This window comes from Orcinus orca, chromosome 2 (assembly GCF_937001465.1).
Source record: "Orcinus orca chromosome 2, mOrcOrc1.1, whole genome shotgun sequence".
In the NCBI taxonomy this organism is placed as follows: domain Eukaryota; kingdom Metazoa; phylum Chordata; class Mammalia; order Artiodactyla; family Delphinidae; genus Orcinus; species Orcinus orca.
In genome coordinates, this window is record NC_064560.1 from 195,451,980 (window position 1) to 195,479,241 (window position 27,262).

Consider the following 27,262-nt stretch of genomic DNA (forward strand, 5'->3'; position numbering starts at 1 on the left):
GCTACCGAGGGGGAAAGTCGGGGGGGATAAATTGGGAGATTGGGATTGACATATACACACTACTATATAGAAAATAGATAACGAATAAGGACCTACTGTATAACACAGAGAACACTACTCAGTACTCTGTAATGACCTATATGGGAAAAGAATCTAAAATAGAGTGGATATATGTATATGTATAACTGATTCACTTTGCTGTACAACAGAAACTAACACAAGATTGTAAATCAACTCTACTCCAGTAAAAAATTAATTTTAAAAAAGACCACATTGGGCTTCCCTGGTGGCGCAGTTTTTGGGAGTCCGCCTGCCGATGCAGGGGACACGGGTTCGTGCCCCGGTCCAGGAAGATCCCACGTGCCGCGGAGCGGCTGGGCCCGTGAGCCATGGGAGCTGGGCCTGCGCGTCCGGAGCCTGTGCTCCGCGGCGGGAGAGGCCATAACGGTGAGAGGCCCGTGTACCGCAAAAAACAAAAACAAAAAAAAAAAGACCACATTAAGCAAAAGAATAGCCAAGCCATGGACTGGGATAGCATACCTGTATATGCAGTATATGTATCTGATGAAGCATCTGTATCCAGAAATATAGGGAAATCCCACAACTCAATAATAAAAATGGGCAAATGACTTAAGTGTATTTTTTGCAAAAGTAGATAACAAATGGCCAGTAGGCACATGACATCACAGAAATACAAATAAAAACCACGTGAGGTATTACTACATGCCTATTAGAAAGGCAAAGTTAAAAAGGCTGATAGCACTAAATCTTGGTGAGGATGTGAGAGAAACAGAGCACTCATCCGTTGGGGATAAAAGTGTAAAACAGCAGACAACTTTGGAAAACCACTTGCCAACTTCTCATAAATTAATCACATACTACCTCTCTTAGTCATTGGCTGCTGTGTAAGAAATTATCGTAGACTGGGTGGCTTAAGTAACAGGCATTTATTTTGCACAGGTCTGGAGGCTGGGAAGTCCAAGATCAAGGTGTCAGCTGATGTGATGTCTGGTGAGGACCCTCTCCTGGTTTGCAAAAGGTTGCTTTCTTGCTGTCTCCTCACATGGCAGAGAGAGAGATCATCTCTCTGTGTCTCTTCTTTTAAGGCCATTAATCCCATTATGAGGGCTTCATCTTCATGACCTAATTGCCTCCCAAAGGTACAATCTCCAAATACCATAACATCGGGGATTAGGGCTTTAACATATGAATTTAGGGGTGGGGGACACAAACATTCAATCTGTAGCACTACCGAGTTGCTAAGCAAAACCATCCACAGGGTTTTACCCAACAGAAATTTACATAATGACATGCACTTGTCTTTATTCAAACAGCCAAAAACTGGAAACAACTATTTTGGAAATGAAAGTCAATAGAAAGGTAAACAAATTATGCTCTACTCCTACAATGGATTATGACTAAGCAATAAGAAAGAAAATGAAACCCTGACATGCAACAAGATGATAAATTTCCAACTCATTGTACTGAGTGAGAGAATCCAAACACACAAGACCACATACTGTTTGATCCTGTTTATGTGAAATTCTCCACCAGGTAAAAATAAGCAATGGTGAAAGAACTCCAAACAGTAGTTATGTCATTCATGCCAAAATAAGATTAGATTTAAATTTTTAGATGAACTGTTTCATTGGTAATTTTATATTTCTATAAGTATCTGGAAAATAATACTGCTTTTAAAGTTGTAAAAAGATAACATATCTACATTTAGGAAAATTTCACATAAGCTTTCCCAAATCCATGATTGCCCTAATAAAAATTTATTTTCTCAAAAAAAAAAAGTTACTAGATCATACGGTAGTTCTATTTTTAATTTTTTAAGGAAATTCCGTACTGTCTACCATATGGCTACACCAAATTACATTCCCACTAACAGTGTATAAGAGTTCCCTTTCCACCGTGTTCTCACTAACACTTGCTCTCTTTTGTCTTTTTGATGATAGCCCCTGACAGGTGTGAGGTGATATCTCATGATAGTTTTGATTCTCATTTCCCTGGTAATTAGTGATGTTTCACCTTTTCATAAACCTGTTGGCTTTTTGTATATCTTGTTTTGAGAAATGTTTATTCAGGTCCTGTGCCCATTTTAAAAATCAGGATATTTGTTCCAAAGGAAATGAACTCAGTATCTCGAAGATGGTCATAGCAGCACTATTTACAATAGACAAGGTACAGAATCAACTTAAACTTAAGCAGATGAATGGATAATGAAAATGTGACACACACACACACACACACACACACACACACACATACACACAGAGGTAACTATATGAGGTGATGGCTATGTTAATTATCTTGCTTATGGTAATTATTTCACAATGTATACATATATCAATATAAGCATATATATATCAAAACATCACATTATGCACCTTAAATATATACAATTCTATTTGCCAATTATACCTGGAAAAAGCTGAAAAAATTTAAATGATGGCTTCTGGGCTGGAGGGTCTTGGCAGATTTACTTGGGAATGTACATAAGGGAGCTTTCTGAGGTGATAGATATATTTAATAACTTATAGTGGTATGGGTTACACAGGTGTGTCAATTTGTCAAATCTCACAAAATTTTATACTTAAAATTTATGTATTTTACTGTATGTAATTCTATCCCAAGTTAAAACAAAACAAAACAAAGTAAAAAACCTCTTTAATGCCCTACCTCTCAGTGTGTTTGAGAGAATAAAAAAAAAAGGATTCTGCCTATAAACTAGGTTTGGTCAGGGTGTCTGGTTTATAGCACATACTTAATGAACTAGGTCTTTTATACACTAGTAGAAGGCTGATTAAATAAATAGAAACAAAGTACTATAAGCTATCTATGAAAATGATAATTTTCATCAAGGTTTATTCCACCACCTAAAGAGCATGACAAGTCCAAACACAACCATTTCTAGAATTTTGATTCATCTACCAGCCTGGGCCTCCTACACTTACTCCCAATCATCTTAGCATCCCAGGAGGGGGACCAGGTGAGCAGCCTGTGGGCGTGGCTTAATTCATTAATTTTTTAACTTTGTTTCTGTACGGATTTGTGCAATTCAGGTCCTTATGTCGCTCCACCTGTCACTCATTTTTCTCTGTAATGGGTTGAAAGTGTGTGCCTATATTTCTCCATTCTGCAATATCAGAGAATCAGGGAGACTTTAATTAATCCCTTTCTGCCTTCATGTCTAAAAGCTAAAAGACATTTTAATGAGAAGGCAGCAGCAGAGAAAAAAAATCAGTAATAAAATAAATAAAAAATAAAATCATGAGGCTCATAAGCAATCCCACAGTTGGAGGCATTCAGCTCAATGAAATAAAAGATTAATTTATTTGACTAATGTAAATAGAGAGAAAATGAGGCACTTCCATTGTGCTCAAACCGACTATGAATAGATGAGTAATGTCAGAGTGTCAGACCCACGGTCGTAAACTCCCAGGCGCCAACAATGGTCATGCCCGATTTAATGAAAAAACAAATGAAATGCTACATATTACTGTTTGCTTCCCCCGTCAAATGAGTTGTCTGAATATTTTATTCAGTAAGGAGTGTTTTATATATGAAAGATAATTAAATATTGTAGAAAAGAAGTGGGTTATATGACATTAAGTTGGGGAGCGGTGAGTGTATGGTGGGGCTGGGGAAAAAGCAACTAAGCTACTGTGCTTTCGACAGTGAGATTACAGTTAGGAATGAGAGCTTTCCACGTACCCAGCACTGTGCTAATTAAACCATCAAGGATGGGATTCAACCGCAGGCACTGTGGTACACACCAAGAGACATAGAAAAAGAGAGCCAGGTACCAGGAGACATCACAGTCTCAATGGGAAAGTAAGACAAGGCAAAGCCTTGTATATCGTAGTTGTTCAACAATGCTTATCGAATGAGTAAGTGATTGAACATAAATAGTGGTAAAATAAACATGTCAAACACCTAAACGAGAGCATCAGTCTCTTAGATGCTACAGGATGATTCCCTGAGCTTGGGGCATCAGATGTCTCTACTCGGGGACGGTGGTTAGATAGAACAGAAAGAGGACAAGTTTTAGATCTGGGTTTCCCGATCTTGGCACTGTTGACATTTGGGGCTGAAAGATTCTTTTTTGTGGGGGACCAACCTGTGCACTGTAGGAGTTTAGAAGCATCCCTGACCTACCAGATGCCAGTATCATGTCCCACCCCGAGTAGCGACAACCAGAAATGTCTCCAGATAGTGCCAAATGTTAATGTTGCCTGAGGCTGACAGTTGACCTGGCTGACTACCAGAGTTAGATAGACGTAGACCTTAACCCAGGCTCTATATTTTATCAGCCTTTTGATGTCGAGAAAGTCACCTCATCTCTTCTAACCTCAATTTCTTCATCCATATAATGAGTATAGTAGATTGAATACTTAACTCTAACTTTTCATTTTTTCTGCATCCCCAACCCTTGATTATGAGCTTGGTCATGAGACTTGCTTTGGCCAAGTCAAGTCAACAAGGCATCTCATGTGACTTCTGCTGGCTCTTTTGTGCCCCTGCAAAAAGCACCACAACAGGAACAAGTCTCAGCTAGGCTGCTGGTCTAATAAGGAGGAAACTCATGTGTTGTAGACCCAAACCTACAGAGCTGCAGCCTGAAGAAGAGCTGCATCAGTGTACTTGCAGACAGATGGGTATTTGCGTTATACCCCTGGAGAGCAGGAGCACTTGTTATGTAGCATTATTGTGACAAGGGCTAACTGATACAGTAAGAATAACTCTAAACAGACCCAGTCACTTATCAGATGATCAATGCATGTTAGATGCTTTTTTTCCCTCCTCCTTTCAGCTGCCTTCCAATATGAATGTGCCTGGCTCTCTTCTGGCTGCAAGCATGGCCCAGTTTTATCACAAGAACATGTCCTCCATCATTTGGAGGATGATTAAAATAATAATGGCAATAACAACAACAAACACATTACAATAAAAGTTAGAAATTGATTTCCTACCTCCTGCAACGCAACTATAACTTGGCATGCATGTGTTTCTGAAAACAGGACTTAATTTACAATATGCTCCATCACTTAAACCAGATGCATGTTAGAAGAAAGTTTCTACATCTCTTTCATTTATGAAAAATGTTATGTCCATGTTTGGGGTCCCAGTTGGAAACCAAGAGTGTATAAAACATGAAGAATCAGTCCAGTCAACACAGAGCTTGTGAACAGTTACATCAGTCTTACAGATATCATGGTGGAACACTCCTGTTCTCCTGGATTTCTGAGGTCCATGTCTCTGATCCTTGTGGCATGCCAATTCTGGAGGAAACCTTCAGCTTCAACTCTGACATTGCAACATGTTTGCTAGCTCAGCCTCCTTGTCATCTCTCTCCAACTGGCAGTCCAAGATGGTTTTCCAGTAGAAGAGGTTATAGGATATAATTGAGACTTCATTCATTCATTCCTCAAACATTTATGGGGACCTTGTATATGAAAGGAATGATTATAGGCTCTGGAGACATGACAATGACTCAACATTGTCTCTACCTTCAGGAGGTTATGAGTCCACAGGAAGAAAGCCAAAGAAAATTACAAAACAGTATGATAAAACATAAAAGATGTTAATATTCATTGATGAACCTAGAGATTATCATACTAAGTGAAGCAAGTCAAAGAGAAATATCATATGATATCACTTATATGTGGAATCTAAAAATATGATACAAATGAACTTATTTACAAAACAAAAGTAGGCTCACAGACATAGAAAATAAACTTATGGTTACCAAAGGGAAAAGGTGGGAGGGATAAATTGGGAATTTGTGATTAACAGGTACACACTACTATACATAAAATAGATAAAAAGCAAGGACCCACCATATAGCACAGGGAACTATATTCAATATCTTGTAATAACCTATAATGGAAAAGAATCTGAAAAAGAATATATGCATAAACGTATAACCTAATCACTTTGCTGTACACCTGAAATATTATAAGTCAACTGTACTTCAATTTTAAAAAATAGGAAGTATAAAATACAAAATAAATAAATAAAGATGTTCATTCTAATCTCTGGAACCTGTGAATGTAGTAACTTACATGAGATGGGGACATGATCTTAGATCTTAGATCTTTGGGGTGGGCCCAATGTAATCACAAGAGTTGTAGTAAGAGGGAGACAGGGGAATCAGAGTAAGAAAAAAAAGATGTGACAACAGAAGCAGAGGCTGGAGTGATAAATCATGAGCCAAGGAATGCAGGCAGCTTCTAAAAGCTGGAAAAAGCAAAGAACATATTCTCTTCTAGAGCTTCCAGAAGGAATACAACCTTCCCTCTCAATACCTTAATTTTAGCATCATCAGATCCTTTTGTATTTCTGATCTCCAGGACTGTAAAGGTAATAAATGTGTGTTGTTTTATGTCACCATGTTGGTGGTAATTTGTTACAGCAGCAACAGGGAACTAATACAGGGGGAAAATATGTGGTAAGATCCTGACACATACTGGAAGGATTAAGGAGGGCTTCCTGGAGGAGATAATGAGAAAAGTGAAGGACATGAAGGAATGAGCCAGGGGAAGAGTTGGGGAAAGGGAATTTCATGCAGAGGGATCAGTATGGAAGGAAGCCTGGGAGAGTGAAAAATATTTTTAAAATCTGATTTGTTATGCTCAGGATTTGGCATATGGCAACCCTCAGTATTGGATTATTTTTATTTAAACATGTACATAGACATGGAACTCATGGTTATGCAAGACAGAGTGTACACAGAAGATAGCAATGCTAAATCCAAAGTAAGGGACCAGCAAAGGCCCCATGGGGGATCAGTATTGGAGCTGAGCCCTGGAGAATTTTGAGGCATTCAAGGAGCTGCCCCTTTATTTATCCCATAGCCTATGGGAAGCTTTGAAACTTTTTGAAAGGTATATGGCCATGTTAAAGTTTGGGTCATGGAGTAGCCACTGTGGTATGGAGACCAGAGAGAGGTAATGTCTAAGTCAGGTGACCAGGTAAGTGGTTTATTGCAAGAGTCTACACAGGAAGGTCAAGGATTCTCATTCCTATCAAGGACAGAGCTGTTCACACTACTATTCATTCAACAGTTCCTATAATCAACAGTGTACCTTGGCACACAGGGGCTTTTGTGGCATGGCCTTTTTCCACCCTACATGTCATGTCTGAGACAGTTGAAGACTCACTTTTCTGTGCCAGAAAAAGCCTTTTTACACACCAAGTCAATCAGGTATCTTGCCATATTACCAACCTGCTTCCTCTACTGTCTACATAATTATGCAAGATCTCGAAGATGTTTTATTCATTTTGATAACCAAAATCCTTGGTTTTATAATTGACATATAACATTGTATTTGTTTTAGGTGAACAACTCAATGATTTGATATATGCACATATTGTGAAATGATTACCATAATAGGTTTAGTTAACATCCATTGCCTCACGTAGTTACAATTTTTTTTCCTGTGTTGGAATCTTGTAAGACCTACTCTCTTAGCAACTTTCAAATATACAATATAGTACTGTTAACTATAGTCATCATATTGTACACTGTATCTCAAGAACTTACTTATAAGTGGAAGTTTGTGCTTTTACACCCATTTTTCCCCACTCCAACCTCTGGCAACCACCAGTCTGTTCTCTGTATCTCTAAGTTTGTTTTTTTAGATTCCACATATAAGTGATATCATACAGTATTTGCCTCTGACTTATTTCACTTAACATAATGCTTTCAATGTTCATGTATTTTGTCAGAAATGGCAGGATTTCTTTCTTTCTTATGGCTAATATTCATGCATTATGCATATATATTATTCATATATATATAATATTCATATATATATTTTTCTTTATCCATTCATCCATCAGTGGATGCTTAGGTTGTTTCCATATCTTGGCTGTTGTATATTGATGCAATGAACATGGGAGTGCATAAATCTTTTTGAGTTAGTGTTTTCATCTCCTTGACATAAATACCCAGAAATGGAATTGTTGGATCATATGATACTTCTATTTTTAATTTGTTGAGGATCCTCCACTATGGAAACATAGTGACTGCACCAAGTTACGTTCTCACCAACAGTGTACAAGTGTTTCCTTTTCTCCATATCCTCACCAACACTTGTTATCTCTTATCTTTTTGATGATAGCCTTCCAAATCGGTGGGAGGTGATATTAAATTGTGATTTTGATTGAATAACCAGAATTTTAACATTCTGAAGTTACAATTTTAATAGTTATCATTTATTGAGCACTTTCTCTTTGCCAGGCACTAGACAGTAAACTCCAAGAGGGCAGAATCTGCTTCTACCTTGTTAAATATTTTACCCCCAGACCTTGGTATAGTGCTGGCATCAATCCACTACTTGTGTTAGTCAGGATAGGCAAGACTACACTTTGGTTACAAATGAACCACAGCATCTCACTGGCTTAACATGACAAAGATTACTATCTCACTCATAGTGTATGCTCAACACAAATTGGTAGGTGTTATGGGTCCAATTGTGGCTCCCAAAAAGTTGTGATGAAGTCCTGGCCCCAGTACCTGTGAATGTACCCTTATTTGGAAATAAGGGCTTTGGAGGTGTAATCAAGTTAAGTTGAGGTCATTAGGGTGGGCCTGAATCCAGTATGCTTGCATATCCATATAAAAAGAGGAGAGGATGATATGATGAAAGAGGCAGAGACTGGAGTGATGCAGCTTCAAGCCAAGGAGAGCCAAGGACTGATGGTTATCACGAGAAACTAGGAAGAGACAAGGCAGGATTCTCCCAAGAGTCCCAGATGAGCATGGCCTTGCTGACACCTTGATTTCAGATTTCTAGCCTCCAGAACTGTGAGACAATACATTTCTCTTGTTTTAAGCCACCCAGTTGGTGGTACTTTGTTATGGCAGCTGCCTTAAGAAGCAAATATGACTTGGCTCCACATAGTGACTCAGGGACCCAGGCCAACCAAGGCTCTGCCCCATTGTAGACACACATTCCCATTTGTCAGAATCCAGGTGCGTGGCTCCAACTCAAATCCAAGGGCAGATGAGAAATATAAGGAGGCACATGGAGACTTGAACATCAATGGTCTCTGCCATAGTTTAAGTCAATATTTGTTGAATAATTAAGTACCTCCCTTTTCCATATAGATCTCACAATGACCCCAATGTAATTGGGACCTATTGAGTTCCACCTGTCATCAATGAGGAAACTAAGGCACAGAGAGATTAGTGACTTTTCCACTGTCACACAGCACATACTTGTCTAATAGGGGCAAGGCCAGTGTTCAAATCCAGGGCAGTCAACTCTGAACTCTGTGTTCCGGCCTCTCAGTAAACGAGTCCTGAAGGAATGAAAATGGAGTCCTTACAGCAAGTGACCTTGTGCTACATCACTTAAAGGTGTTCCCCAGGCAAAAGGCTTAACTGTTTCAAAGAGTAGAAAGTTTTCCTTCCAATTAAGATGTGCCTTGTGTATAAAGCTCCCTTCCGTATGCTCAGAGATGGTCTGCTCACCATCATCTGAATTTAAAGCAGGCCATTTGGCATACCTCCATTTTATTGCCATTAATCTAGTCATTTTCGGGGGGAAAAGTCTATAGCCTTCGAGAAGAGCTCTATTTCTGACCAGGAAAGCAATGAGACCTGGAGGTCAGAGCCTGCAGTTCAGCCTTGTCCTGGATCTTGAGAAAGTACTTGTCATGTTTGATGTCGTTCTCATTGGGTGAGGTATTTTAATTCAAATTGTGCCGACTGATTTGGACATCTCTGGTCAGTGAAGATCTATCATCAGAAATTGACGGAGGCTCCGCACTGCCACACTCTCTTTGACTTGACAAAAGAACGCTGGTCTGGTGGATGCTGCAGAAAGCAGTTTTGCAACTTAATGCTGATTTTGCCCAGACGTAATTAGTTCACTAACTGTGAGCACAGGAGCTCATTAAACGGGGAGGTGGATGATGCAAATCAGTGGCCTGTGTAAGTCCGTCAAAAATGAGAAGGAGCTGGAAATGGTCTGGCTCAATCTTCCTGCCCAACACCTTCATTAACCAAAGAGGTTTCTCAAAGCCTAAGAGTCTCTGGAGATCAGCGACATTTAAAGGCACCGGCTATGCTGGAAAGCAAGGAAGACGGTCGGAAGAGGAAGGACAGAGGGAACCGTTTATGGAATGCTTTTCAGGGAGCCTACGTTATACCAGGCATCTCTACTTTCAGGATCTAATGCCTGCAGAAGCAACCTCACTGCTTTCTACACATGGGCGTATAAGCTCAGAGCATTTATGACTTGCCAAATGTCTCAGTGAATCAATGGCAGAGCTGGAATCCAGACCTGTGTCTTCATGAACCCCCCAAACCAATGATTTTTCCATCACATCAATACATTTTCCAGCCCAACTTGGAGACTCAGTCACATGACCAGCTCTGGTCCTCTTATCTTCTAATCTCAGAACACATTTGGAAGCATTCCTGGTCAGTGCTGTATTGAACGGCAGTTTGCAAATGTTTATTTACAGGGGATTAATTAACTTTGCTATTTGCAAGTACTGAACTAAGGGGAAATTGGCTTTCTCAGAGTAAGTGTGGTGACATTCCAAGGTCCTCAACCCCAAGCTCGAAATGTCAAAATTCTTCTAGGCCAAACCCTGAAGAAAAAAATGGTACATGGTGTGACAGGCAAAGAGAATGGCTGTAGGGGCTCAGAAAATGTGGGCAGATGCTGCAATTTCAAGTCTCTGCCTGTCACTGAAGGGCCATTGGGACCCCAAGCAAGACCACTTATTTCTTTCAGCTCTGGTTCTCTCTGGAAAGAAAAATAAGGAACAAAACATGTTTCCTGAAGTCCTGCATGGTTCTGAGACTATCTGAGGAGAGCCTGGGGGGTCTGAGTCCTTGTCCACAGAGAGAATTGAAGTGGGGCTCTTGGTGGAAGATGATAGATCAAGTCAGGGGTCATGAAGGAGAGCTTCCTGATTCCTGGACTCTGGCCTAAGCTCTCCCACCTCAGGGGAGACACCCTAAAGGAGAAGGGGCAGAGCTGCCTTCAAGAATACATCCCAGTACCCAGCAGTCTCATTCCAAGATGTCATAAATGTAGTAGTGAGGAAAAGGAAAGGATGCTTCCCTCTGCAATAAGAATAGTAGTTCTCCCAGGGCCTAAGAGGTCAGGAGCATCTAAGGAAGAGTGTGGGTGACCAGAGACACAGGAAGAGGACACCAAGAAAGGGGCAGATAGGATTATTCCAGTGTCTTACACAATCAGAGGATGAGCGTGCCAGCCTGCAGGACATGCAGAACAGCCATTCCCCCTCCTCTCACTCATGAGTCCACCCACTCCTTCATCCATCCATCCAACCATTCATCCATCCATCCATTTATTCATTCAACACCTGGTCTATAGTGGGAGCTGTCCTTGGCCCCAGGAGATGAATGGTGAGTGAGAATACGCACAGCTCCGTCATCATAGAAGGTACAGCATAATGAGGCAGAGTCTTCTTTTTAGAGAGCATTGCCCACAAAAGGAAAATCCAAAGGCTCAGCATGACATACATTGAAGACAGAGTCAGATCCTTTGAACTTCATGGCGAGCATGCTTCTAATCCCCTCCCTGCCTCCCTCCCTCCATCTGACTCTAGTGAGTCAAAAGACACATGGACTTGGAGAGCTGAAACCTTAGACTTGGTTTCACCCCCTTTTAACAGAATATCTTTGAGACCCACTTAACCCTACCTCTAAAATATGAATGATAATGCCTTCCTAGCCTGCATCATAGAGTGCGAGAAGCAAATGAGAAAAGGGAGGCAAAATAGTTTATAAACCATTAGTTTATGAGCCATGAAGACTCCCTGCATGACTATTGAGTCTGTGGTCATAACTGACCTGGGACTGATCTTGGTGGAATTTCTAGAACCTGTTGGATCAGGGTGTCTGCTTGACTGTGGCTGTGCAGCATCCCGTGTCTGGGTTTCATCAGGCCAGGTGTTGCCCAAGCAGCTGGAGACAGATGCTGCCCAGGGAGACAGGGAGACTAAGCCTGCACCGGGGGGCTCCCTCCATCCAGGAAAGCAATAGCAGCAGTGGATCCCAAGACCCCTGGGAGGCCTGGCTCCGAAGTCTAGGCACAAGGCCAGGAGCTGATGATCCCAGGAACAGGTCAGAAAACACAGTTCAAGGTGAGAGGAGGTGATAAGGAGCCGTGGATTGCCGAGGACAGTTTTGGAAGTCTGGATGCTGCCCTGCTTGGGAGAGGAAGGTGTGGGTCAAGCTGGACTGCTGGTTTCCTAGACGCAGATCTGGGTCAGGAGCAGTGAACTCTCCATCCCCAGGTACAGGCTGCATGTCAGGTGACTGATAAGGCTGTGTCCTGCTAAACACCATGTTAGTAAGGATTGCAACTGGACGATCCCATCAAGTGGGGGTCCTTTTTCCCAGATTCTAAGTGAGAACTGAAGCCAAGTCAACTGTGAAACCCTTTGCTGAGCCCACCTAAAGCCCAGGTTGCCTGTAACACAAAGGTTATGCCCCTAAGATCGTGGCAATTTGTGAATATTGCCTGGGAAAACATCAGTTTCCTTTATAAAGCTCCTTGGACAGAACTCAGAATGACACACCTGGGAAGCATGACTTTCCAGGAGGGGCTAGCCCTTGCCAGCATTTTCCCTCACACAGTCTCTGCTACCATAGCTGGTCTGTCATGGCGACTCTGCACCCCCGAGACATGGACGCAGAGAATTGTTATCCATTCCTCTCTCCACTCCGTTCCCTTCCAAGGATTCCGAGAAGTGATACATCTTTTCCTTGCAGCCATGGTCAGTGCAAAAGGAAAGAAGCACAGAATAGATGATCCCACATTTGGAGTAGAGGGGTGAATTATTTACGAAACATAGATAGAGCCTCCAGTGGAGTCTAGGGCTGGGCAAAGTGTGAGAGATTCTTTTGTTCTTGCAGCTGGCCTTTGGAGTTGCACAGAGCCAGGGCAGTAAATAATACTGCTATTGTCTGCCTGTGTCAGAGACAGACAGAAGGTACATTTGGCCCGCGTCCAAACACCGCAAGGGCCACTCATAGTCACAGTGTCCAATTACTGCTGGCTTGACTATAAAATGCACTTCTTTTTTTTTTTTTTTTTTTTTTTTGCTGTGCTAATTTAAGAATGGGCAGTGTTAATGGTCCCTGCACAAAGAGGGGTTTTGCTGCATCTTTCAATGGGGGAAAATAAAGTTACGTTCAGAACAGAAACCAAACTGGCATGGGGTGGAGATTGTCCAAACAGCAATCTATTGATAGCAAGGTAAACTATGTTTGGGTTCCCCTTTAAGAAGAAATAGAAAAAAATTAAAACTGGGCTCTGAGTTTACTTACAGGGTATATTCAGGATGTCAAAGAAGATGTAAAAAGGAACAAGGGGAAACCAAAGAATTGGACAGCTCTGGTCCATTCCCACAGACACCACAGGATGCAGGAGAAATGTTACCCCATCTCTCAGTGAACAGATTACGATGACAGTGACCATAAGGTCATGATAAGAGGTAGCGTCTGATGGGTTCTAACTATTTGCCAGGAGCTGCAATAGCACTTTTTTCTCCTTTGACAGTCCCAACCATCCTATACAGGTTTGCAAATATTTTATGTATGAGGAGAATCTGAAGTTTACTTAGTTCAAAGGACTCCTTTAGCTTCACAGAGTTGGTAAGCAGGTCCCTGGGATTTGGAGAATTTGTCTGACTTCAGATTGTCTGCTTCCTTAAATACCTTAAAATGCTTTCTCAGGTTCCCACAGGCTCCCAGGCTGACAGCCTACACTGGGTGTCCAAGGATATGTTTTTACACCCAGCCCTGGTTGGGACCTTATGCTACTCACCAGCCATCTGGTGATGGTTAGCAAACAGGAAAGTTCCTTAGGAAGAAGCTGCTGAGAATCCAGGCAGCACCTCCCAATGCAGCATCTCTGAAGAGATAGTATTCATCCATCCTTTGTAGGTTCTGTTGATCTGAGGCCACTGTTCCTGCCTGGATTTGTCCTTGGAAATCTTCAATTCTAGCATCATCTACTTAATGGGGCTTCCGAGATCAGTAATTGTCAATAATCTCCCTTTGTCTACCACTTTCCCCAACAGGGAAGCATTCATTTGTGTTTTGGATAAAGAAAGGATGGGGGAAAGGGTGCTATTACATTTAAAAGAAAATTTTTTTTTAAGTGGAGCTTCAAAACCCTCTGTCTCCATCACCAAACCTGTCACTTGCACACTGAAATGTCAGAAAAATAAACCTAGGATTTAGGTTAGGGAATGTTAGAAAACTGTACACAACTTGCTTTTTCCTTCCTTGTAGGGGGAAAAGCAGATGCATCTTTCAGATATATTCGCTCCAAATTTCAGAAGGTTTTCAAATACGCGTGTCTATGACACAGCAGGGTTATCAATCAAAACGTTAAATCCTCGATAGGCTCACGAACGGTGAGTTCGACCACTGTCCCTTTCATCTTGAGATGTCTCACCGAGGGCTTCATTTGGAAAGAGACTAAAAAACCACATCAGTGTAATGAGGAGGGATAAAAAGGAAGAACCGTCTATTCTGATTTGCCGGTCAGCAACATGGAGAACACAGCACATCATCTGTCAAGGAAAATGCGGACATTTTTTCTTGCCCCTTTGAATCCTGAAAAGATACACGTGCTTTGGGAAGAGAAAAAGTGATGTCTCAATTCTTAAGGCAAACTTTTCAAAGAGTTGAAAGTTGGATAGAGCCAACACTGATCCTTGTGAATTATTGGCTTATGGGCTGTCTGATATCTCAGAGAAGGGGAAACGTTGAAGACATTGATCTTCTAAGTGATGGCTATGGATGGTGAGTCCACGCAGAGCGCTGCTCAATGACTGACAGCAGGGCTGAGGGTGCCGCACTGGGGAGCTACCTGGAAAGCTGGCCAGATTCATTGAGGGCTTCTTCTCCCCATTTCCCTAAAAACACCAAGATCCATTTCTGCCTCTCCCTCATCTCGTTATAACCTCAGAGTCTTTCCCAAAAGCCCTGTAAGGTCGACTTTTTCCCTATTGTGTTCATTTTAATTAATAATTTTTATCCACTGAGAGTCAGGCAGACCTCTTAAATCTATACAAAAGTAGGTCAAAACGTCTTGGTTTGCTCTGAAGCACCCCTAGACTTATCCATTAATTCATTCCTTTAACAAAAGTGTCTGGCATCCAGCATGTGCTTGGTCCTGGGGATGCCCAGACAAATGAGATAGGCATTCACCTCCTGGAAACATTGTGCAAAGAAGAAAAGGAGCTACCATTTTAACAAGTGGTAATAAGTGCTCAGAAAAGACAAAGACAGGGTGCCCATCCCAGTCTGCACAGGCCAGAGGAGGCCTCCCTGAAGCAGGCATGAAAGATAATTGGAAGTCACCCAAGAAGAGGTGTAGCATCTATGTGGGTAAGGGTGTATGTATGTGTTGGGAGGCACAGAAATGCACCCTATAAAATATTATACTTATTCTTTGTAAGCACGGCTCAGATGATGTCACAGCCCTCACGGTAGACCTATTAATATTATAACTAATATTATAATTCAGACTCTTTATTGTACCACTCAAGATCCAATCATGCTTTCTCCCTTTGCTTTATATCCCCCCATACCTGCCCATGAATATCACAATATGATTTTGTCATATCAGGTGCCTTGCCAGTCACAGAACCTGTCAGTTCAGGGGTAATACAGGCTGTTCTTAAACATTCCATGTTCTGTCACTTTGGTCTGGACTGTTCTCTACACCCACCTCTTCTGCCCGTCAACATCCTCCTGACTTATATTAGTAGTCCTTCTCTTGAAATTTCTTTTAGCCCTGGTTGCAGAATAAATCTCCTGCTCATGTGTGTGCATGCGTGTTTATATGTGTATGTGTAGATTTGCAGAAAACTTGTAAAGATAGTAGAGAGCGTTTCCGTAGACCCTCCTCCCAGTTTTTTCTGCAATTAGCATCTTGCATTACTGTGATATATGTGTCATAAATAAGAAACTAATATTGGCACATTACTATTCATTAAACTCCATGCTTAATGAAGATTTCATTAGCTTTCCTGCCAATGCCATTTTTCTGTTCCAGGAGCCAATGCAGGACAAAACATTGCACTTAGGTACCCTTGTGTTTTCATTGAATTTTGCTTGTGCCTCTGATTTAGCACTGGTTACAACTGCTTTCTGTTAGGGTTTAGAAATGAGAGTCCCAAAACTGCTCAGTGTGGAATTCTGGAATTCGGGAATATCATCTCATGTTATTCTGTGAAAAGCAGCATCTCTTTCAACACTAAGTTCCAGTCATCTGGAAGACACACTTTGGAATTGCCAGCTGGTCTTATGACCAAGACTTTCAGAGAAAAGGAGGATGATAACCTGTCAACAATTCCATGAGTCATCCCATTTGGACACAGACATCACTCTGAGGTTAAAATAAGCAAAATGCATCACTAGTTATTAGTTACCAAAGGTGGACTTACTTGACTACTACTCTGAATGGCATCATCCCAAATAATGGTGTACAATTGACATTTTTGATATCAGGGTGAAAAGTAAGACAGATATAAAAATGTTGAAATCAAGTCAAATGAAAGACATATGCATTGTGAGCTATAATCCTATTTGTCATTCTTGTAAAGCAATTTCAACTCTGGTAGAGAGAACTCCCTTCCTTCCTACAAGGAAGGAAACAATAAACAATGGGAGTCTCCAATACAGCATCATTAAGACCAAAATTGCATGAGGCTGATATCAATATTTGTCTAAAATTTTTCTAGATCAGCCCATACTGCATTCAAGAATGACAGCATGGCAAGAATGACAACATGGCAAAGGGGAGAACATTGCCATCTGTGTACATCTCTGTATGCAAGGGGAGAGCTTCTGAACCATCTCAGAACCTTGACCGAGGGTTCAAGGGTCTTGCATGGACATTGGGAAGAATTCAGAACAGGAGACAACCATTACTATCTCTCACACCCATGGTTGACCACCTCCTATATTGGTAATTTCTTGCTATGTAAAAAATCACACAAACTTAGTGACTTAAAACAACAAACTTTTATTAGCTCACAGTTTTTGTGGGTCAGGAATCCAGGAGTGGCTTTGTTGGGAAGTTTTGACTCAAGATCTCTCATGAGGTTACAGGTAAAGTCAGCTGGGGCTGCAGTCATCTCAAGGTTTCAATAGGATAAGATTCATTCTCAAGCAAATTCATCAACTATTGACAAGTTTCAGTTCCTCACCACATGGGCTGCTCCATCAGCTACCTGAGTGTCCCTATGACAGAGTGGATGGCTTCCCTGTCACCTGGACCTGATTGCCTGCTGTATGGCAGATGGATTCTCACAGGATAAAGGAGGTGATACACACACACACAGATAGAGAGAAAGAGAGGAGACCCAAGATGCAAGCAACAGTCTTTTTTATAAATTTATGACATCCCATCATGTCTGATGTATTCTGTTTTACAGAAGTGAGTTACAGTCCAGCCCATACACAGGGGAGGTGTATCAAAGAATTTGAGAACATATCTTTAAAACAACCACACTGTCCTTAATGGTGTAGACAAAGGGGATTCATGTCTTGTAAACATTAATTACGCATCTTCTGTACTCCAGGAATTATACCAAGAGAGGATAACAGGACTAGGTAGACGTAGTACCAAGTAAAGATATGAAGAATAAGCTATAACCTACCATTTCTATTAAAGTAGAATAAATGTGAACTAAAAGAAGACAACATTTTTCAATCACTGTGCATCTCACACTCACTGCATCTAGAACCTCTGTGCTTTTTTATTCTTTATTCCCAAAATACCTTAAGCCCCTTTCTTCAGAGAGGCAAATTTGAGATTCTCCTATTGCTTGGCTACCTTGTAAATAAGCCCTCTGTTTGCTGCAAACCTTGGCATCTCAGCATTTTATTTGCTGCCCATAGGCAAAAACAAGCTGGTACGGTAACACTAGGACCTCAGGAGTTCACAAATGGGTCTTGGTGCACTGGCCAGGTGTCAGGCCTAGGCCTTAGAGGTGGAAGAGCTGAGTTCAGGACATTGGACCACCAGAGACCTCCAGGCCCCACATAATATCAATGGGCAAGAGATCTCCCAGAGATCTCCATCTCAACACTAAGACCCAGCTACACTCAACAACCAGCAAGCTCCACTGCTGGACACCCTATGACAAACAACTAGCAAGACAGGAACACAACACCACCAATTAATGGAGAGGCTGCCTAAAATCATAATAAGTTCACAGACACCCCAAAACACACCACAGGACTTGATCCTGCCTACCAGAAACACAAGATACAGCCTCATCAACCAGAATACAGGAACTAGTCCCCTCCACCAGGAAGCCTACACAACCCATTGAACCAATCTTAGTCACTGGGGGCAGACACCAAAGACAATAGGAACTATGAACCTGCAACCTGCCAAAAGGAGAACCCAAACACAGTAAGTTAAGCAAAATGAGAAGACTGAGAAACACACAGCAGATGAAGGAGCAAGGTGAAAACCCACCAGACCAAACAAATGAGGAGGAAATAGGCAGTCTACCTGAAAAATAATTCAAAGTAATGATAGTAAAGATGATCCAAAATCTTGGAAATAGAATAGAGAAAATACAAGAAAGGTTTAATGAGGACCTAGAAGAACTATAGTGCAAAAAAAAATGATGAACAACACAATAAATGAAATTAAAAATTCTCTAGAAGGAATCAATAGCAGAATAACTGAGGCAGAAGAACAGATAAGTGACCAGGAAGATAAAATAGTGAAAATAACTATCACAGAACAGAATAAAGAAAAAAGAATAAAAAGAATTGAGTTTCAGAGACCTCTGGGACAATATTAAATGCACTAACATTAGAATTATAGGGGTCCCAGAAGAAGATGAGAAAAGAAAGGGGCTGAGAAAATATTTGAAGTGATTATAGTTGAAAACCTCCCTAATATGGGAAAGGAAATAGTCAATAAGGTCCAGGAAGTGCAGAGTCCAATACACGATAAATCCAAGGAGAAACATGCCAAGAAACATATTAATCAAACTATCAAAAATTAAATACAAATAAAAAATATTAAAAGCAGCAAGGGAAAAGCAACAAATAAATACAAGGGAATCCCCATAAGGTTAACAGCTGATCATTCAACAGAAACATTACAAGCCAGAAGGGAGTGGCAGGACATATTTAAAGTGATGAAAGGGAAGAACCTACAGCCAAGATTACTCTACCCAGCAAGGATTTCATTCAGATTCAATGGAGAAACTAAAAGCTTTACAGACAAGCAAAAGCTAAGAGAATTCAGCACCACGAAACCAGCTTTACAACAAATGCTAAAGAAACTTTTCTAGGCAGGAAACAAAAGAGAAGGAAAAGGCCTACAATAACAAATCCAAAACAATTAAGAAAATGGTAACAGGAAACATACATATCAATAATTACCTTAAATGAAAATGGATTAAATTCTACAACCAAAAGACATAGACTGGCTGAGTGAATACAAAAACAAGACTTGAATATATGCTGTCTACAAGAAACCCACTTCAGACCTAGGGAAACATATAGACTGAAAGTGAGGGGATGGAAAAAGATATTCTATGCAAATGCAAATCAAAAGAAAGCTGGAGTAGCAATTCTCACATCAGACAAAATAGACTTTGAAATAAAGACTATTACAAGAGACAAAGAAGGACACTACATAATGATCAAGGGATCAATCCAAGAAGAAGATATAACAATTGTAAATATTTATGCACCCAACATAGGAGTACCTCAATACATAAGGCAAATACTAACAGCCACGAAAGGGGAAATCAACAGTAACACAGTAATGGTAGGGGACTTTAACACATCACTTTCACCAATGGACAGATCAACCCAAATGAAAATAAATAAGGAAACACAAACTTAACATGACACATTAATAGAGATGGGCTTAACTCATATTTATAGGGCATTACATTAAAAAACAACAGCATACACTTTTCTCTCAAGTGCTCATGGAACATTCTACAGGATAGATCATATCTTGGGTCACAAATCAAGCCTTGGTAAATTTTTAAAAATTGAAATTGTATCAAGTATCTTTTCCAACCACAACATTATGAGAGTGGATATCAATTACAGGAAAAAAATCTGTAAAAAAGACAAACACATGGAGGATAAACAATACACTGCTAAATAACCAAGTAATCATTGAAGAAATCAAAGAGGAAATAAAAAAATACCTAGAAATAAATGGCAATCAAAACACGATGATGCAAAACCTGTGAGATGCAGCAAAAGCAGTTTTAAGAGGGAATTTTATAGCAATGCAACCCTACCTCAAGAAACTAGAAAAATCTCAAATAAACAACCTAACCTTACACCTAAAACAATTAGAGAAAAAAGAACAACAACTAAAAAAAAACCCAAAGTTAGCAGAAGAGAAGAAATCATAAAGATCAGATCAGAAATAAGTGAAAAAGAAATGAAGGAAAAATAGCAAAGATCAATAAAACTAAAAGCTGGTTCTTTGAGAAGATAAACAAAATTGATAAACCATTAGCCAGACTCATCAAGATAAAAACGGGGAAGATTCAAATGAACAGAATTAGAAATGGAAAAGTAACAACTGACCCTGCAGAAATACAAAGGATTATGAGAAATTACTACAAGCAACTATATGTCAATAAAATGGACAATCTGGAAGAAATGGACAAATATCTTAGAAAAGCACAACCTTCTGAGACTGAATCAGGAAGAAATAGGAAATGTAAACAGACCATTCAAAAGCACTGAAATTGAAACTGTGGTTAAAAATCTTCCAACAAACAAAAACCCAGGACCAGATGGCTTCACAGGTGAATTCTATCAAACATTTAGAGAACAGCTAACACATATCCTTCTCAAACTCTTCCAAAATATAGCAGAGGGAGGAACACTCCCAAAATCATTCTACAAGACCACCATTACCCTGATACCAAAACCAGAGAAAGATATCACAAAAGAAGAAAATTATTGACCAATATCACTGATGAACATAGATGCAAAAATCCTCAATAAAATAGTAGCAAACAGAGTCCAACAACACATTAAAATGATCGTACACCATGATCAAGTGGGATTTATCCCAGGGATGCAACGATTCTTCAATATACACAAAACAATTAATGTGATACTATCATATTAACAAATTGAAGAATAAAAACCATACGGTCATCTCAATAGATGCAGAAAAAGCTTTTGACAAAATTCAACAACGACTGATGATAAAAATTTTCCAGACAGTGGGCATAGAGAGAACCTACCTCAACATAATAAAAACTGTATATGACAAATCCACAGCAAACATCACTCTCAATGGTGAAAAACTGAAAGCATCTCCTCTAACATCAGGAAAAAGAAAAGGATGCCCACTCTCACCACTATTATTCAACATGGTTTTAGAAGTTTTAGCCACAACAATCAGAGAAGAAAAAGAAATAATAGGAATCCAAATCAGAAAAGAAGTAAAGTTGTCATTGTTTGCAGATGACATCATACTATACATAAAGAATCCTGAAGATGCTGCCAGAAAATTACTAGAGTGAATCAGTGAAGTTGGTAAAGTAGCAGGATACAAAATTAATGCACATTAATCTCTTGCATTCCTATACACTAATGATGAAAAATCTGAAAGAGAAATTAAGGAAACACTCCCATTTACCACTGCAACAAAAATACCTAGGAATAAACATCCCAAAGGAGACAAAAGAACTGTATGCAGAAAACTATAAGACACTGATGAAAGAAATTAAAGATGATACAAACAGATGAAGAGATATACCATGTTCTTAGATTGGAAGAATCAACATTGTGAAAATGACTATACTACGCAAAGCAATCTACAGATTCAATGCAATCTCTATCAAACTACCAATGGCATTTTTCACAAAACTAGAACAAAAAAATTCACAATTTATATAGGAACACAAAAGACCCTAAATAGCCAAAGCAATTTTGAGGAAAGAAAAAAAAAAAAAAAAAAAAAAAAACGGAGCTGGAGGAATCAGCCTCCTGGATTTCAGACTATACTATAAAGCTACAGTAATCAAGACAATATGGTACTGGCACAAAAATAGAAATAGAGATCAATGGAACAGGATAGAAAGCCCAGAGATAAACCTATGCACCTATAGTCAACTTACCTTTGAGAAAGAAGTCAAGAATATACAATGGGGGCTTCCCTGGTGGTGCAATGGTTGAGAGTCTGCCTGCCGATGCAGGGGACATGGGTTTGTGCCCCAGTCTGGGAAGATCCCACATGCCGTGGAGCGGCTAGGCCTGTGAGCCATGGCTGCTGGGCCTGTGCATCTGGAGCCTGTACTCCACAACAAGAGAGGCCACAACAGTGAGAGGCCCGCGTACCACAAAAAAAAAAAAAAAAAAAAGAATATACAATGGATAAAAGACAGCCTGTTCAATAAGTGGTGCTAAGAAAACTGGTCAGGTACATGTAAGAGAATGAAAATAGAACACTCCCTAACACCATATTCAAAAATAAACTCAAAATGGATTAAAGACCTAAATGTAAGGCCAGACACTTTAAAACTTTTAGAGGAAAACATAGGCAGAACACTATATGACATAAATCACAGCAAGATTCTTTTTGACCCACCTCCTAGAGAAAGGGAAGTAAAAACAAAAATAAACAAATAGAACTTAATGAAACTTAAAAGCTTTTGCACAGCATAAGAAACCATAAACAAGATGAAAAGACAACCCTCAGAATGGGAGAACATATTTGCAAATGAAGCAACTGACAAAGGATTAATCTCCAAAATATGCAAGCAGCTCATACAGCTCAGTATCACATAAACAAATAACCCAATCCAAAAGTGGGCAGAAGACCTAAATAGACACTTCTCAAAAGGAGATATACAGATTGCCAACAAACACATGAAAGGATGCTCAACATCACTAATCATTAGAGAAATGCAAATCAAAACTACAATGAGATATCACCTCACACCAGTCAGAATGGCCATCATCAAAAAATCTAGAAACAATAAATCCTGGAGAGGGTGTGGAGAAAAGGGAACCCTCTTGTACTGTTGATGGGAATGTAAATTGATACAGCCACTATGGAGAATAGTATGGAGGTTCCTTAAAAAACTACAAATAAAACTACCATATGACCCAGCAATCCCACTTCTGGGCATATACCCTGAGAGAACCATAATTCAAAAAGAGTCACAATGGTCATTGCAGCACTATTTACAATAGCCAGGACATGGAAGCGACCTAAGTGTCCATCGACAGATAAATGCATAAAGAAGATGTGGCACATATATACAATGGAATATTACTCAGCCTTAAAAAGAAACAAAATTGAGTTATTTGTAGTGAAGTGGGTGGACCTAGAGTCTGTCATACAGAGTGAAGTAAGTCAGAAAGAGAGAAAACAAATACCATATGCTAACACATATATATTGAATCTTAAAAAAAAAAAAAGTTCTGAAGAACCTAGGGGCAGGACAGAAATAAAGATGCAGACATAGAAAATGGACTTGAGGACATGGGGCAAGGGAAGGGTAAGCTGGGAAGAAGTGAGAGAGCAGCATTGACATATATACACTACCAAATGTAAAATAGATAGCTAGTGGGAAGCAGCCACATAGCACAAGGAGATCAGCCTGGTGCTTTGTAACCACCTAGAGGGGTGGGATAGGGAAGGTGGGAAGGAGATGCAAGAAGGAGGAGATATGGGGATATATTTATATGTATAGTTGATTCACTTCATGATACAGCAGAAACTAACACAAAAATGTAAGCAATTATACTTCAATAAAAGTGTTAAAAAAAAAGAGAAAAAAGAAAATAAGACCTCCTATCTGCATTACACCAAAGCTATGTGAACTGAATATACTAATTCATGCTTATTTGTAGTTTATTGAGGTAGCTCCTAAGCCTTTGAAATTCTAGACCAGAGGTTGGCAAGCTTAGTTAAAGGACCAGTGAATCTTTTCAGCTTTGTGGTCCATACATCTCTGTTGCAACAACTCAGCTCTGCCACTGTAGCACAAAACAGCCATAGATAATTCATAAATGAAAGAATATGGTTGTGTTCCAATAAAACTTTATTTACAAAAACTGTGTGTCTGCTCTGTGGGCCATGGTTTTTGCTCACCCCCCTTCTAGACTGCAAACTTCTTAAAACTGTTAGATGCTGAACTCCTTGAGCATTCTTCAGCAGAGGCTGTGCCTTATTTCACCTTTGCATCCCTATTCCTAGCACAGCACATAAATGATTAGGCAGGCACAAATGTATGTGAATGAATAAATGAACTTATGCCCCAGGCAGCATTAAAAGATAGAGTCAATGTAGTAAAAATTTTTATTTGAAACTTTTAAACTACATGGTTGATGTATAGAGTGCCTTTTGAATAACTTCAATTCGCTTTCTCAGCTGTCAGTCTGACCTACACAACCCATAGGCCACATTGGAATACCAAGGCCTACTTACAACAAAGACCTGTCTTGTCTAAATTATTGGCACAATAGACCATTGTAACTCCTCTGGACTCATTAGGCTTAATTATGTCAAGGTCTCATTGAGGACTCTTTAAATCTGAATATTCGTGAGATAATAAAATATAATAGCTCCATCGGAGCCATAAAGGTCTTTTTATGCCATGGGCTATTTGGAGATTCAATATTCCATAAGATTAATAGCACAATATTGTAAAAATGACAACAATTACCACACCCTCAATGTCTACCAAGTGTAATTTAATAATCAGGATCAAGTAGGCCCACTTCTCATTCACTCTGGGGGTGTTTGTCAAGGAGGAAAGGTGAAGGATTATGTGACTTCATTGTTACCCACTTTCATCATGCCTACTCCCTGGTACACACATCCTTCTAATTCTGGTACACGGCCCCATCTTGGTACTTCCTGGCACAAAGCTCCTCTTCTTCTCACCTGGGGGAGACATGACCAGGTGGGGCTACTTAGTCTTTGCTGTCCCAGTCTCTCTTTGTGTTTAGATACTAGACATGCAATAGATTGTAGGGAGAATCAACAACCTTAGATAGGATATTATAAGTAATGGTCATTTTCCAAGACTACCTCAAAAAATGCTGCTAATGACCTCAACTGAAATCATGTGCTTTTTCAATGACAAAAGCAGAAAAGAGAACTGCTATATTATCTAACATAAGTAATGGAAAAATAATGAAATTCAAGGATAAATGATTGTTTAAAAATGAATTACTGCATCCCTGAGAAAAGATATATTTAATAAAAGGTAAATTAGTTGATGATCAACTATGGCACTTGAAAGTTAAATTATGTTAAATTATAAGCATAACAACTTTACAACAAATATTTTATCAATAAAAAGCAGAGACAGGAAAGTCACCTGTAATGCTCCAACCCCCAACAAGTTGCAGTTATTTGGTGTGGTGGACAGATTTTAAGGTGGTTCCCATAACCCCTGCCTTCTCGTTCACACCCTTGTAGAGTTATTTCTCATTGTTGAGTGTGGGCAGGGCTTAGACTTGCTTCTAACCAGTAGAATATGGTAAAAGTAATAGGGTATTACTCCTATGACCATGATACATTACATGGCAAAGATGAGGAGACACCACTCCTATGGTTATATTTACATTACATGGCAAAGATGATGGGATGTCATCCCCATTGTCACATTACACTATATAAGACTCTGTTACTAGAACACTCACTCTAAAATCTGTCTTTCCTTGGTACCTTTAAAAATGCAACCTGTTATGACCCCTTCAGCAGCAAGAAAATGAATTCTGCCAACAATATAAGTGAGCTTTGAAGCAGACCCTTCCCCAGTTGAGCCTCCAGTTGAGTATCCATCCCTACTGAAACCTAGATTGTAGTCTTGCAGAAGACCAAGCTAAGTTGTGCCTGGACTCCTTACCCACAGACCCGGTGAGACAATTATTGTGTGTAATGCTTTAGGCCACTAAGTTTATAGTATTTTGTTACAAAGCAATAAAAATACTAATATAATGGGGTATTTTGAATTCAGTCATGTTTTCATCTGAAAATTAGAATCACGGTGCTAGAATCTATTTTCTATACTGTTTATTTGTGTAATGTTAGATCGTTTAACATTGCAGTTTTGATTTAGAATATAAATCCAATGTGGGTAAGGACTTTGTCTGTCTTGTGTACTGTTTATCCAAAATGCCTAGCACAATGCCTGGTACTTATCAAGTGAAAAATAAATATTTGTTTAGTTAGCAAATTAATAAATACAATGATATTAGAACATGGATAATATTTCAAAATGTTGATATACCTTAGTTCACTTAGCTAATAAGAAGTTGATCTGCTAATTAATTTGGTATGTGACATTATAAATGTATTCATCCATATAATATGAGTCAAGTGGGTATTATTTCCTTAGGATATATACCAAAAGTATGACTAAGCTCCATGAGAAAAGAAATTGTTCCTGTAATCAACACTGTATCCCCAACTATTTAGCATAGTGACTATTATGTGATAGATCCTAAAAAAATTATGTTGAGTGAATGAATAAATGAGATTTTTCTTGCCCTTAATTAATATGGTTTGATTATTTTCAGGCTGCATTTATTTATACATTATGAAAACCACTTATCAATGTCCTTATCATGGTGTGAAAGCATAATTATATGGTCCATTTTCCAGCATTGAGTATTAAAACTTTTTTAAAAATTAGTCAATAATACACACACAGAAAAACATAGTTATTTTATTTTATGTTTTTTTGGTTACTAGGAAGGCTAAGGATGTATCCTTATGCTTCTTTACCAGTTGAATTTTCTCTTTAGTTAATTGTCTTTCATGTTGTTTATAAGTTTATATATTGAGATTTCAATGTTGTACTTCTTTATTAACTTTCATGAACTCTTTAGAAATAAAACTGACATTTCTTATTGGTTGTCATATTTGCTACATATACTTGTTTCTGAACACTTTCAAGACTTTAGATAATGATGATAGTATAAATTTTAATTAGGTTTAATTTCACACAAAATGTATAACATTTTCATTTTCTCAATATTGGATATGAATGTAGCAACAGAGCTTTAAGACACATAATGCAGAATCCCAAAGAATTAAAAGCAGAAATAGATAAATTCACAATTACAGATGAAATGTTTCACACTGATCTCTCAGTAATAAAGTAAAAAAAAAAAAAAAAAACCCAAAAAACTTAATAAACATATAGAAGACCTAACACTACTAATTAATTTGATTTATTTACCAATTATAGAGCAATCCAC